General features: G+C 49.8%; 1 protein-coding gene across 1 annotated transcript in view; it reads left to right on the forward strand.

Annotated features, from left to right (window-relative positions):
* Nucleotides 1–10,265, forward strand: part of TMEM177 (transmembrane protein 177) — a 46,919-nt gene extending 36,654 nt beyond the window's left edge. The window contains exon 3 of the mRNA XM_080668151.1: nt 7,988–10,265. The gene's annotated coding sequence lies outside the window, so the exon portion shown is untranslated. The remainder of the gene's footprint in view (nt 1–7,987) is intronic.
* The last annotated feature ends 617 nt before the right edge of the window (nt 10,266–10,882 follow it).

A 10,882-nucleotide genomic window follows, 5' to 3' on the forward strand; every position in this document is an offset into this window, starting at 1 on the left:
AATCATTGATCAGCTGCCTCCTACACGCCCCCTACTGGGGACTGAGCCCACAACCCAGCATGGGCCCTTGACCGGAATCAAACCTGGAACCCTTCAATCCATAGGCCAATGCTCGATCCACTGAGCCAAACCAGCTAGGGCTTACCTATAGATTCTTAATGCTCAGCCTCCACAGCACGGTCAGCTGATGCTGCAAAGCCTTGCCAAGAAACACACCGAGAAATGCCTGCTTCTCGGAGCTGCTAAAATGCCTCGTTCACAGGTGGGTGAGTTTGTGTCTTTCTTCTTTCTTCTCCATTGAAAGGGCTCCACTGAGGCGACAGTCCTGGACTGTGAGCAAATTGGGATGGGAAAACTCAATTTCTCAGTGTCTGTCTCCCACCACACACCTCTGCCTTCACACCCAGTTCTTTGAAAAGCTGAAAGCAATGCACAAATGTAGGGAGCTGTGTTCATCCCTGTGGCTGCAAGCCCTCCTCGGTTCCCATGGCAGCCTGGCACGCTCTGCCAGGCACTGTTCACACCACATTTTGTCTGGTACCTTGTCAGTCTCTCCCAACTGGGCTGTGAATGTGTCGGCAGGGCAGGCCCTTCCTTCCTGTGTGTTGGCCACCTGGCTGAACACCTGCGCTTTAGGTGGAGGTGGGGGAAGGCCAGGAGGAGGCCCGGGAGAGGAGGACATCCGTGGGCCTGAGAGCAACCCAATCCAAACGCATTTACTGAGCACCCACTGTGCAGTCACAGGGTGAGGCGTGGGGGCAAGTCCCGATCATGAACACTTCCTATATTTGTTTTGTGAACTTGACAACATTGTGGCGAGGCAAATTGTACATAAAGTATCCTGTTCTGCTGGAGAAGAGAGCGGGTTTACTGAGCTTACATGAGATGTGACAAAAGGGGAGTGGCCTTGGACCGTACACCTTGCTTTGAGTCCTCCTGGATTTGCCCCCAATGGCAAGTGACCATAGGAACTTTGGCATCTGGTTTATAAAAGGAGGGGGCTGGCCCTGCAACCACACCCTTCTCCCCACACTCCAGCCTGGCCTGAAACCTGGGTTGCTTGATTCACTGAGCAAGAGTGTGCAGGTGCCTTGAGTGTGATGGCAGGCTCAGGCCTGGGGGCAGGTGGAACCCCCTCATCTCCAGGTCCACAGAGCATCCTTCAGGGCCTGGCTGAGGAGGCATGCAGTGAGGAATGGGCATGATCGAGGAATGGGCAGCATGGATGGGACAGTGGCCAGAAATCCCAGTTGCTCAAGAGCACGTGGGCAAAGATCAGTTCTCAGAGAAGAAATCTGGCCCAAGGGGCCATGCCCAGGGAGGGTGTGGCTGGGTGGACAGCTGTCGAGGTCCCCACTGAGAGCCCTGCACACCCCAGGAGGACTGGACAGCTCGTGTGTCACTGACCTGTGGTAACCGCCATGTTGCAGGGGGCATCCTGACATAGATCTACACCCCGCCTCCTCAGCCCTTCACTCATCAGCACACATTTAGTGAGCACCTGCTAGGTATCAGGTTCTATTCTAGGCTCTGGAAACAGCAATGGAGAAAAATCGCCGCCTTTATATTCTAGAGTCTAGACTCTAGACAATAAACTAGGAATAAGTAGTTACAGAGCAAGTAAAATTTTTTAAAATGTATTTTTATTGATTTCAGAGAGGGAAAGATAGAAACATCAATGATGAGAGAAAATCATTGATTGGCTGCCTCCTGCATGCCCCCTGCTAGGGATGAAGCCCACAATGCCCTTGATTGGAATCGAACCTGGGACCCTTGAGTCCATAGGCCAATGCTCTATCCACTAAACCAAACCCAGCTAGGACAAGCAAATAAGATTTTTTAAAATATATTTTTATTGATTTCAGAGAGGAAGGGAGAGGGATAGAGAGATAGAAACATCAATGATGAGAGAGAATCATTGATTGGCTGCCTCCTGCACGCCCCCAACTGGGGACCGAACCCGCAACCCAGGCATGTACCCTTGAACCGGAATCGAACCTGAGACCCTTCAGTCTGCAGGCCAACGCTCTATCCACTGAGCCAAACCTGGCTAGGACAAGCAAATAAAATTTTGATAAGGACAGCTGTGGGTGAGGGATTAGAAGTGCTGGGTGGGGAACAGGGCTTTCCTAAGTAGGGTGGCCAAGGAAGGACTAGGCTGAGAAGGTGACCTTGGAGCCAAGACCTGAGCAAAGGGAGGGTGGGAGCCAAGTGGAAATCGGGGGAAGAGCATCCGGGCTAAGGGAAGGGCAAGGGCAAAGGCTGTGGGGCAGGAGCTGTGCCCGGCAGCTTGATGTTGGAGCAGGAGAGGGAGCAGGGAATAGCGGGAGATGAAATGAGAGAGGTGAGAGAAGGGGCTGGATTATGTAGGGTGTGGACCCTGAGAAGATCCATGTGATATGAACGCTGAGAAGGAATTTATCTGCTGAGATGGACTCTCCGTGGTCATCTGAGGACACAAATTTTATGAATAACAAGAGCCTGGTGGCACTTGCTGACAGGGGCTCCTCACAGCTCTGCCTCCAGGAAGAACTCCCGGCTTCCCTCCCCACCCCCACCCCCCACCCCCGCATCCCCCTGCACCTGCTGCTGACACCATCTGCTCAACCCTGCAGGGCCCTGGTGTCTCTTCCTACCAACTGCCCGGTCCAAACGGAACTGCACGATTTGGTCCCTCATTCCCATAAAATGGACTAATTGGAAACCTGGGCAGGACTTTCTCTGTGAAGGATGTCCTCCCCTCTGTCTCCGTGCAACACAGTGTAGGTTGCAACGGAATCAGTCTCCCAGGCTGCAGCTCCTTTTTGCTCAAATAACTGCCTTTTAGTCTTCATCACAGCCTGACGTTAATTGTGGTCTATCAGGGTCTTGTGAAGGACGACTGCTTCATCCTGAAACCTTTGCTCATCTTCTTGCCTCTGCTGCTGACATCAGCCCTCTCAGCCTGGGAAGGAGCCTGCCTGCCTGAGGCCCGCTCGTAGCCGCTATGGCAGACAGGCCTGTGCAGACATCTGCAGGCTGCTGGACACAGCTCCCGGGACTGTGGCCCTTCCCAGGAGGCCTGAAGACACAGCTCTCAGAGGTGCAGATCACAACCAACTTGCCTTTGAGTGGTGCTGCCCCAGAACACGGAACCAACCCCGTCATAGGACTGAGGGCCAGGGCACGGGTCTGCCTCTGCCTGTGCTCCATGGCCACAGGCCTGGCTCAGCATCCAGCTGTGTAACCGCGGGCTCTTCTGTCACCAGGATACTTGCACGTGCCTGAAGCACAGCAGCCTTCGTCGTCTGGCTCCTCAGGCTTTGCTCCCCCAGGAAACGGCTGATTCCTCACACCCTCCCTCTGTCTTCCTCTGTCATCATGCTAAATCACTGTGCCGGGGGGACTTCCTGGCTTCTTTCTCCTCCTGAGTGTCGATTTCATTTCCTTGTACACAGGCATTATTGCCTCTGCATGAAATCTCGGGAAGTTCTTGTTTAACAACAAGTGTTGGCTCCCTGGTTCTGGTGGCTGGACTTTAGGGTGGAGAGGACCAGGGCTGGGAGTGAAACAGGAGCTGGGGACAGGAGGCTCGTGCTCCCAGGCCCTGGAAGGAAAGCGGGGACAAGGTGGGGGCCGAGGGGGAGGATATGGTCGGAGCCTGCAGGCTTCCAAGGTAACACATCACTGAGTCTTCCATTTACCTGTGCTGGGAGCTGACATTTAAACAATGGCTTGTCCACCTCGGGAGAATGCTCATGCCAGGCCGGCTTTCCATGGGTCCTTTTGTTATCAGAGAGATGCGTGGATGGCCTTTCTCCATTGCCAGTGGGAGTGGGGTTCTTGGGGTGCTGCTGGAATAAGCATTTCCGGAGGCCCCCACAGGAGGATGAGATGTGGTGAAAAGCTTTATTTGCATGGAATTGCACCCCTGGGTTTGCACAGTCAACTTTCCCTAACCCAGTCCTGAGAGGTGCAGCTGGGGCTTCAGCAGAGCTAGAAGCAAAGCCAGCGTCCAGAGTTTCCTTCCCGGGTGGAGCTGGTCCTGTGTAGCATCAGGGCTAGTCGCAGTCCATTGTGTGTGGGCGAGTGCAGGAACCTGAGAGCCCCTGCAGGCAGGAGCCAAGTGCAACCGCCAAGAGGCAAGAGACAAGAGAGAGAGCACCTCTGTTTAGGAGTTTAAGTATCTCAGTTCTTTCTGAGCTTGCAGTGGCCATGCCTACTCTGGCCAATGACCTGTTCCCAGGTGTGACTGACAGACAAGTACCTTCCCTTTTCATCCAGACTTTCCTGGGCACGTGTCTATTCTCCCCCGTCCTGTCCCTTCCGGTGGTTACCTGGGGAGTGTTCAAGGGCAGCTTCCTGGCAAAGCTGCACAAATGGCATGCTTACAAAACTTGGCCTTCTCTTTGCCCCTTTCCAGCTAATTAATAACTGGATTAATTACAATGGTATCACTTTCACAACTATTCTCACTTAATCTGAGAAGGCTAAAAAGGGCTAATTCCAATGTAACCCATATTTGGGGGGCTAGCAATCTGGATCTGTGCCAGCAAACCCAGTGTACATTCTTGATGACCTATAATTAAGTCATTGCCTCTTTCCCAGAAACTGGTCTTGCAGAACCTGTTACAGAGGCCATAAAACTGTGAACAGTGCACTGCCCCGGAGGGAAAGTTATTAACGCTGGCACCAGGCCAAACCATCAGATATGGCCTGGAGACCCCCAACACCTGGGGGCCTTCTTGCTAAGCTGAGAAAAGGACCGGAAGCATAATCTATATTTGCAGGACAAAGACCCCAGAAAGATATAAAAGAGAAGCCCCCTGCATGTTACTTTACTCAGATTTGGGAAGTTATTCCGCTGAGTCCGCCAGTATATTAAACAGTGTAACTCCTTTTCTCTAAAAGCGTTGTTTGGTTTTTCTTTGGTCTTCTGCAACAAATCCTCAAAACCATCACTGCAATGTGGAAATTCTTTACAGATGAGGAAAATGAGACTTAGAAAAGGTTAACTAATTGCCCACGGTCACACCTACCAGTAGGCTATTTCATAGGCAGTATCAACAGCAAAGACCATGATTTCTTCTGTCTTCTTCTGCCTCTCGGTCTCAATGGAAAGACCAGCCCAGAATAAGGTGGAAGCACCATTTCAAAGGTCTCCATGCACATGGGTCTCCCAGCTTCCAGGCAAGTGCTCATTTCTCCAAAGGATGTTTCTCCTGGCAGATTTCTCCCCCTTTGTTTTTCTCTCTGCCTCTCGCTATCTTCGACTCTCTCTTCCGGGAGTAGATTACCTCCTTTCTTTTCTGGCTGTCTTAAGATCTTTCTCATGGCTTGCACTGACTGAGGATGAGCTGCAGATCAGGCCCGTGCTAGTGCCAACAGGGATAGGCCTGCCGCCAAGGGCTCATAGATAGCCCCTCCTCTGCCTCTGAGAGGGCAAGTCCTGACTGCCCCACCCCAACCCTGGGACAGGAGGGGTGAGGACAGGTGATGCAAGAATGAAAGCAGGAATGTGTGGTGGCATGACTAAAACATCAGAGGGTTTCTCCTCCACTTCCTTACCTCCTTTTCTTATTTAAACTATTTATTTATTTGTTTATTTGTTATTTTTTAGAGAGAAACGTCAATTTGTTGTTCCACTTATTTATTCATTCATTGGTTGATGCTTATCTGTGCCTGACTGGGGATGGAGCCCACAACCTTGGTGTATTGGGACAGTGCTCTAACCAACTGAGCTACCCAGCCAGGGCTCCTCATCTCCTTTTCCCTTCTTCCCTTCCTCCCCACTGTTCAGCCAGCATTCCCTTCCTCCTGGAAGAGGGAAGAAGTGTGAGAGAGGAAAGCAGAATGAAAGCAGTCACTTCCTGGCTTTTGTTTTTCAAAATCCCTCCCAGATTGTTAGAGGAAGAGTCACTTGGGCAAGGACAAAAGATCTGGGAGGGGAATGAGAGCCAGGCTTCCTGCCCAGGCTGGGCGGAGACCCGTCAGAGGGGAGGAGGGGAGAGGTGGGCCCTGGCCCTGCTTCCTGAGCTGAGCCCCCGGGGGTGTGACAGGACCAGCCGGGGCAATGATGTGAGAGTAGAGGGAACCAGGACCTCTTTTCCAGGGAAGCACCAGGTGGGGGGAGGGGAGAGGTCAAAAGAGTTCTGCTTTTTTTTTATTCCTTAGCTATTCTTTCAGAAAGTCCTGTGCCCCTGTGCACAGGACCTCAGAGGGGTTGCCAGGGATCCCATGTAGCCAGTAAAGAAGCCCACAGTCAGGAATGCGGGGCCTCTTGGTAGGGACTCCCTGGCTGCTGCCCAGGGGCATCTCAGCAGGTGCCTGTGTGAGGACAGATGACTGAGAGGCCTAGAGGCTGTCCACATCCCCTGGGTCTTGGCTAGTAGGCATTCCCTCCACCTCCCTCTAGTTCACAATCCCAGGGAAAGAACAGAGAAAAACCCTGAAATGACTGAAATCAAGTTACTACAATATCTCGCAGAATTGGAGTTCAAAATAGAGATGTTAAAAAATTAGAGCAAAATAAAGTTACTGTTCACCTGAATCAGAGACCAGCAGAAAAGCTGCAGGAGCAGAAAAGGGGAGCATATATATTACACTGGAGGTTGGAAGTGTGGTCCTGGAAGGCTTCCTGGAGGAGGTGAGGCTGAATAAAAAATATGAAGGCTTTCAGTAGATAGACCACTTTCAGTAAATTTCCACCAATGTCCAAGAGATCCTGTTCTAACCACGACATTTTCTATTCCAGGTGAAACAGGAATTTTAGGGGAATATAGGCAGGCTTAGGGAATTTTTAGAATTGGGGTCCATGAAAAAAAACACAGGGCTACAGACTGGGAGAAGGTACATTTTCATAAGACAAGGAAGCCAGGTGCAATTACATCTCCATAACACAAGGGAGAGGCAACAACTACATCTACATAAGATAAAGGAACTGGAAGCAGACAAGAGGTCTATATTTACAAAATAAAGAAGGAGGAAGAAAGCCCATAGGGAATAGGAGGACAATGAGGGAGGAGGGCCTCAGGAGTTACTATAGTAACCAATTGGAAAGGGAATATTGACCAATCAGAGGGGATATCAGAACACAGGAACTTCAGTCTTTATAAACCATGGAAACAGGAAGTCTGTGGGACCCTCTCCCACTCCCCACCTGGAAGTCTGTACTTGCTCTTCAATAAATCTCCACCTTTGCTATACCACCTTCTGTCCGTGGATTCATTCTTCGACTCCGGCGGACAAAGAATCCGGGTTCCAGTCCAAAAATTCCGTTTCACAGGGAGGTGAATCCCAGCATCCCTCTGGTGCTCAAAGCCCTGTGGGAACTTTTCAGGAGGCAGTCCCAGAGCCTGGGCCCATACCGGTGACTATGCTCAGGGCTGATGATGCACAGGACCACCGGAGTAGGGCTGGGTACCGGTTCATGCAGATGCCATGGCTGGCCAGCAGGGGGAGCAAGCTCACCTCAGCCCAAGGCCCAGAAGCCACAGGCAGAAGGGTGGGTGGAAGCCCAGAGTGCTGAGTCTCTTGGCCTTTAATAGTTTTCTAGGGAGAAGGCACCTTTGTGAGTGTCAGACCCAACCCTGGGCGTCCATCGCCCTCCCTCAGCCCCAAGCCCAGCCTTGCATTTTCTGAAGAGCTGTTCTTTCAGGTGCCGCCCAAGCCTTCTCCTGACTTGCAACTGGGCAAAGAAACTTTAGGACTTGATGGCTCAAGGTGGTTTCCAGGGATCCTGGGATGGGTGGGCCTCTGATATTTCCTGCCTAGACCCTCCAAGCCTGTGAACTGTGGAGAGACCTCCATGAACTGAGTCACTAGAAATGGCAGGTGAGAATAGCAATAATGTTACTACTGCTGCTGCTACTACTAATAATAAATTGTAGACCCACCAAATGATGAAATATTACTTAGCCATTAAGCATACTGTCTTCAAAGGACATTTAACAACATGGGACAGTGCTCATAATATAATGTGCTAATTCGTCTCCATTTGTCCTTCCAGAATTATTCTCCGCCTTGCTCTGCATGCCAGGAAGTTGACCCCAGCCGACTACTCTATCCTGACTCCCTTGCCTTCGGACTGCATTGGGTTCAGCCAATGGGGAACATCAGCAGGAGATGGAAGGGTGGGAGGACGGAGAGGCTGTGATACATCTTCTCCATCCAATCCTTGTCTCAGTGCCTCTAGGATTACAGGTCCTGCTGGGCGCCCTCCTCTAAGCCTGCAGCCCTCTGGGGCCCTGCTACCACCATTTTCCCCCTGCCCTTTTGGTGGAGAGTGGTAACAGCTGCCAGCTATGGCCAGCTCCTGGGTGCCTCAGCAGCCTTTGTTGGATGGCTTCAACCTACCCACATCTCAGTAACTCATCCTTCACTAAATGGCTCTCCATTTGAGCCATCAGGGTGAGAGCTGTTTCCTGCCAGGACTCTGACTGGTAACATGTTAAGTGAAAAGAAAAGAATACAAAGCTTTGCAGAGAAGAAAGGCCAGGTGCATTATGCCACGGATCCCTCACAGCGGTGCCGCCGGAGGCCAGGAGGAGGGCTGGCACCAGGCTCACATTTAGAAATGTTTGAAGGGATGTTCTGACTGTGTCTTTATCGGAAGGGAAGAGCATGCCAACAAAGGAAAGGTAAAAAGGTACACTCGACATTTATTTCATTTTAAAATAGCCATAAGTTACAGGTTGTATTTTTAAGTACATAATGTTTTAATTCTTTCAAGAAGGTGCTTCTGAGGAGAGGAATAGGGCAAGGCGGAGGCTGCTTGATAAAATAGGCCACATGAGCTCAGATGACCTGATTTTTCCCAACGCCAAATTCTAACCCAACGTGGAGCAGGAGGAGGGGACTTAATTTCTTAGAATCCCAGCTCCACCACTGCTGTGTGACCTCAGTTTTTAAAATCTGTAAAATGATTATTTTAATACATACCGTAAGGGTCGTTGTGATGTCTGGATGAGTCAGTGTATGTAAAGTCTGGCCCTATGCCCAGGTCATCATGGGAACTGGAACTGTGACTTCCCCTTCTATCCCTGCAGCCCTGTCTAGACTGGAAAAGTTACAGCTATAGCTGCCTGGTAAAGAAGAAATGAGGTGTAAGAGACAAAAGCTGTATGTTGTGACCTAGTGCCCAGTATATTATAGTAGCTCTTAATAAGTAGTTGACAAATCAATGAAGGAAGAAATGAATATTTTACCAGGATCAGCCCTCCCCAGGCTGGGTCCTAGGACGCCTTTTCTTCTGAGAGGATCTTTATTCTCTGTCCCATTGTATTAGTTTTTATTGCTGTGTAAAAATTTTCCACACACGTAGTGGCTTAAACAACACGCATTTATTATCTCAGAGCTTCTGAGCACAGATTAGCTGTGGCTGCTGCTCAGATGACAGACTGCAATCAAGGGGCTGGAGGGGCTGAGTTCTTATCTGAAGGTTTGGCTGGAGTTGGTCTCAGAGCCTGGGCACAGGCAGTCGACTCCCAAGCTTATTGACTCATCCAGCTTGTAATGGAATTCATCTCCTTAGATGTAGGATGAAGGTCTCTGTTTTCCTGCTGGCTGTCAGCTCCTAGAGCAGCCTTGGGCAAACTATGGCCCGCGGGCCGGACCCAGCCAGTTCGGCTGTTCTATCTGGCCCGCGGAGCTGAAAGAGCGGAGGGTTCTCTTGCTCTCCCCTCCGCTCCTTTACTTTGAATTTATATTAGTTCACACAAACACTCCATCCATGCTTTTGTTCCGGCCCTCCGGTCCAGTTTAAGAACCCATTGTGGCCCTGAGTCAAAAAGTTTGCCCACCCCTGTCCTAGAGGCTGCCCACAGTTCCTTGCCAAGTGGCCATCTCACCACATGGCAGCTTCCTTCTTCAAAGTCAGCATGGAAGAATCTCTCACTCCAGTCTGCCCAGGGGTGTGTGTGTGTGTGTGAACACACACATATATGATTACCTTTGCCATATGCAGGCATACCTTAGAGACATAGCAGGTTTAGTTCCGGACCACCACAAAAATAGTGAATATTGCAATAAGTCTAGTCACATGAATTTTTTGGTTTTCCATTGTATATAAAAGTTATGTTTACACTATACTGTAGTCTATTAATATGCAATAGCATTATGTCTAAAACAATGTACTTACCTTAATTTTAAAATGCCTTATTACTAAAAACAATGTTAACCATCATCTGAGCCTTCAGCAAATCATAATCTTTTCGCTGGTGGAGGGTTTTTTCTTCAATTTGTAACAATCTCAGTATCTGCAAAGCGCAATAAAGTGAAGCACAATTAAACAAGGCATGCCTGTAATGTAACGTTATCAACGGAATGACAGAGGGTGGGAATTATACAGAGTGTGACTCATTGGGGGTCACCTTAGAGTGTGTGTACCACACCTATCCCCTCAGAGTCCTGTTATCTATTGAGTGGTGAACAAACATGTATTTGCTTTTCATGTACACTATTTGCATTTTTTACCAGAACACTCGGGAAATAATATTCTTTATCCCAAGATAATTGTGATAACAGCAGGCATGCGGGCCATGTTTGTTGTTGGTTTCTCTTGAGTTGATGATGGGAGAGGTCATCTTACCACCTGAAGCCTTTATACCCTTCAGATTCACTACTTGCTTGTCCACATCGATTCACCCAGGCACTGGCATATGTTTCCGAGCATCTGCTGTGTGCTATACACGGAGATCATACTGCCAGTCTCTTCTTCAGTAGCCAACTTACTTACTTCCGTCTTTTCCTTCTGTTGAGTAAAAGCATATTTCTTTGCTTTGAGTCAAGGTACGTGTTCAACTGAAAATCACACAAAACCCTTCAGTGGCTAAATAAGTAAGGGATCTATTTTACTCACCTAACAGGCAGCCCAGGGCTAGGCAGGCCAGGCCTGGTACAGCTG

The sequence above is a fragment of the Plecotus auritus genome (genome assembly GCF_963455305.1).
Source record: "Plecotus auritus genome assembly, chromosome: 5".
Taxonomy (NCBI): domain Eukaryota; kingdom Metazoa; phylum Chordata; class Mammalia; order Chiroptera; family Vespertilionidae; genus Plecotus; species Plecotus auritus.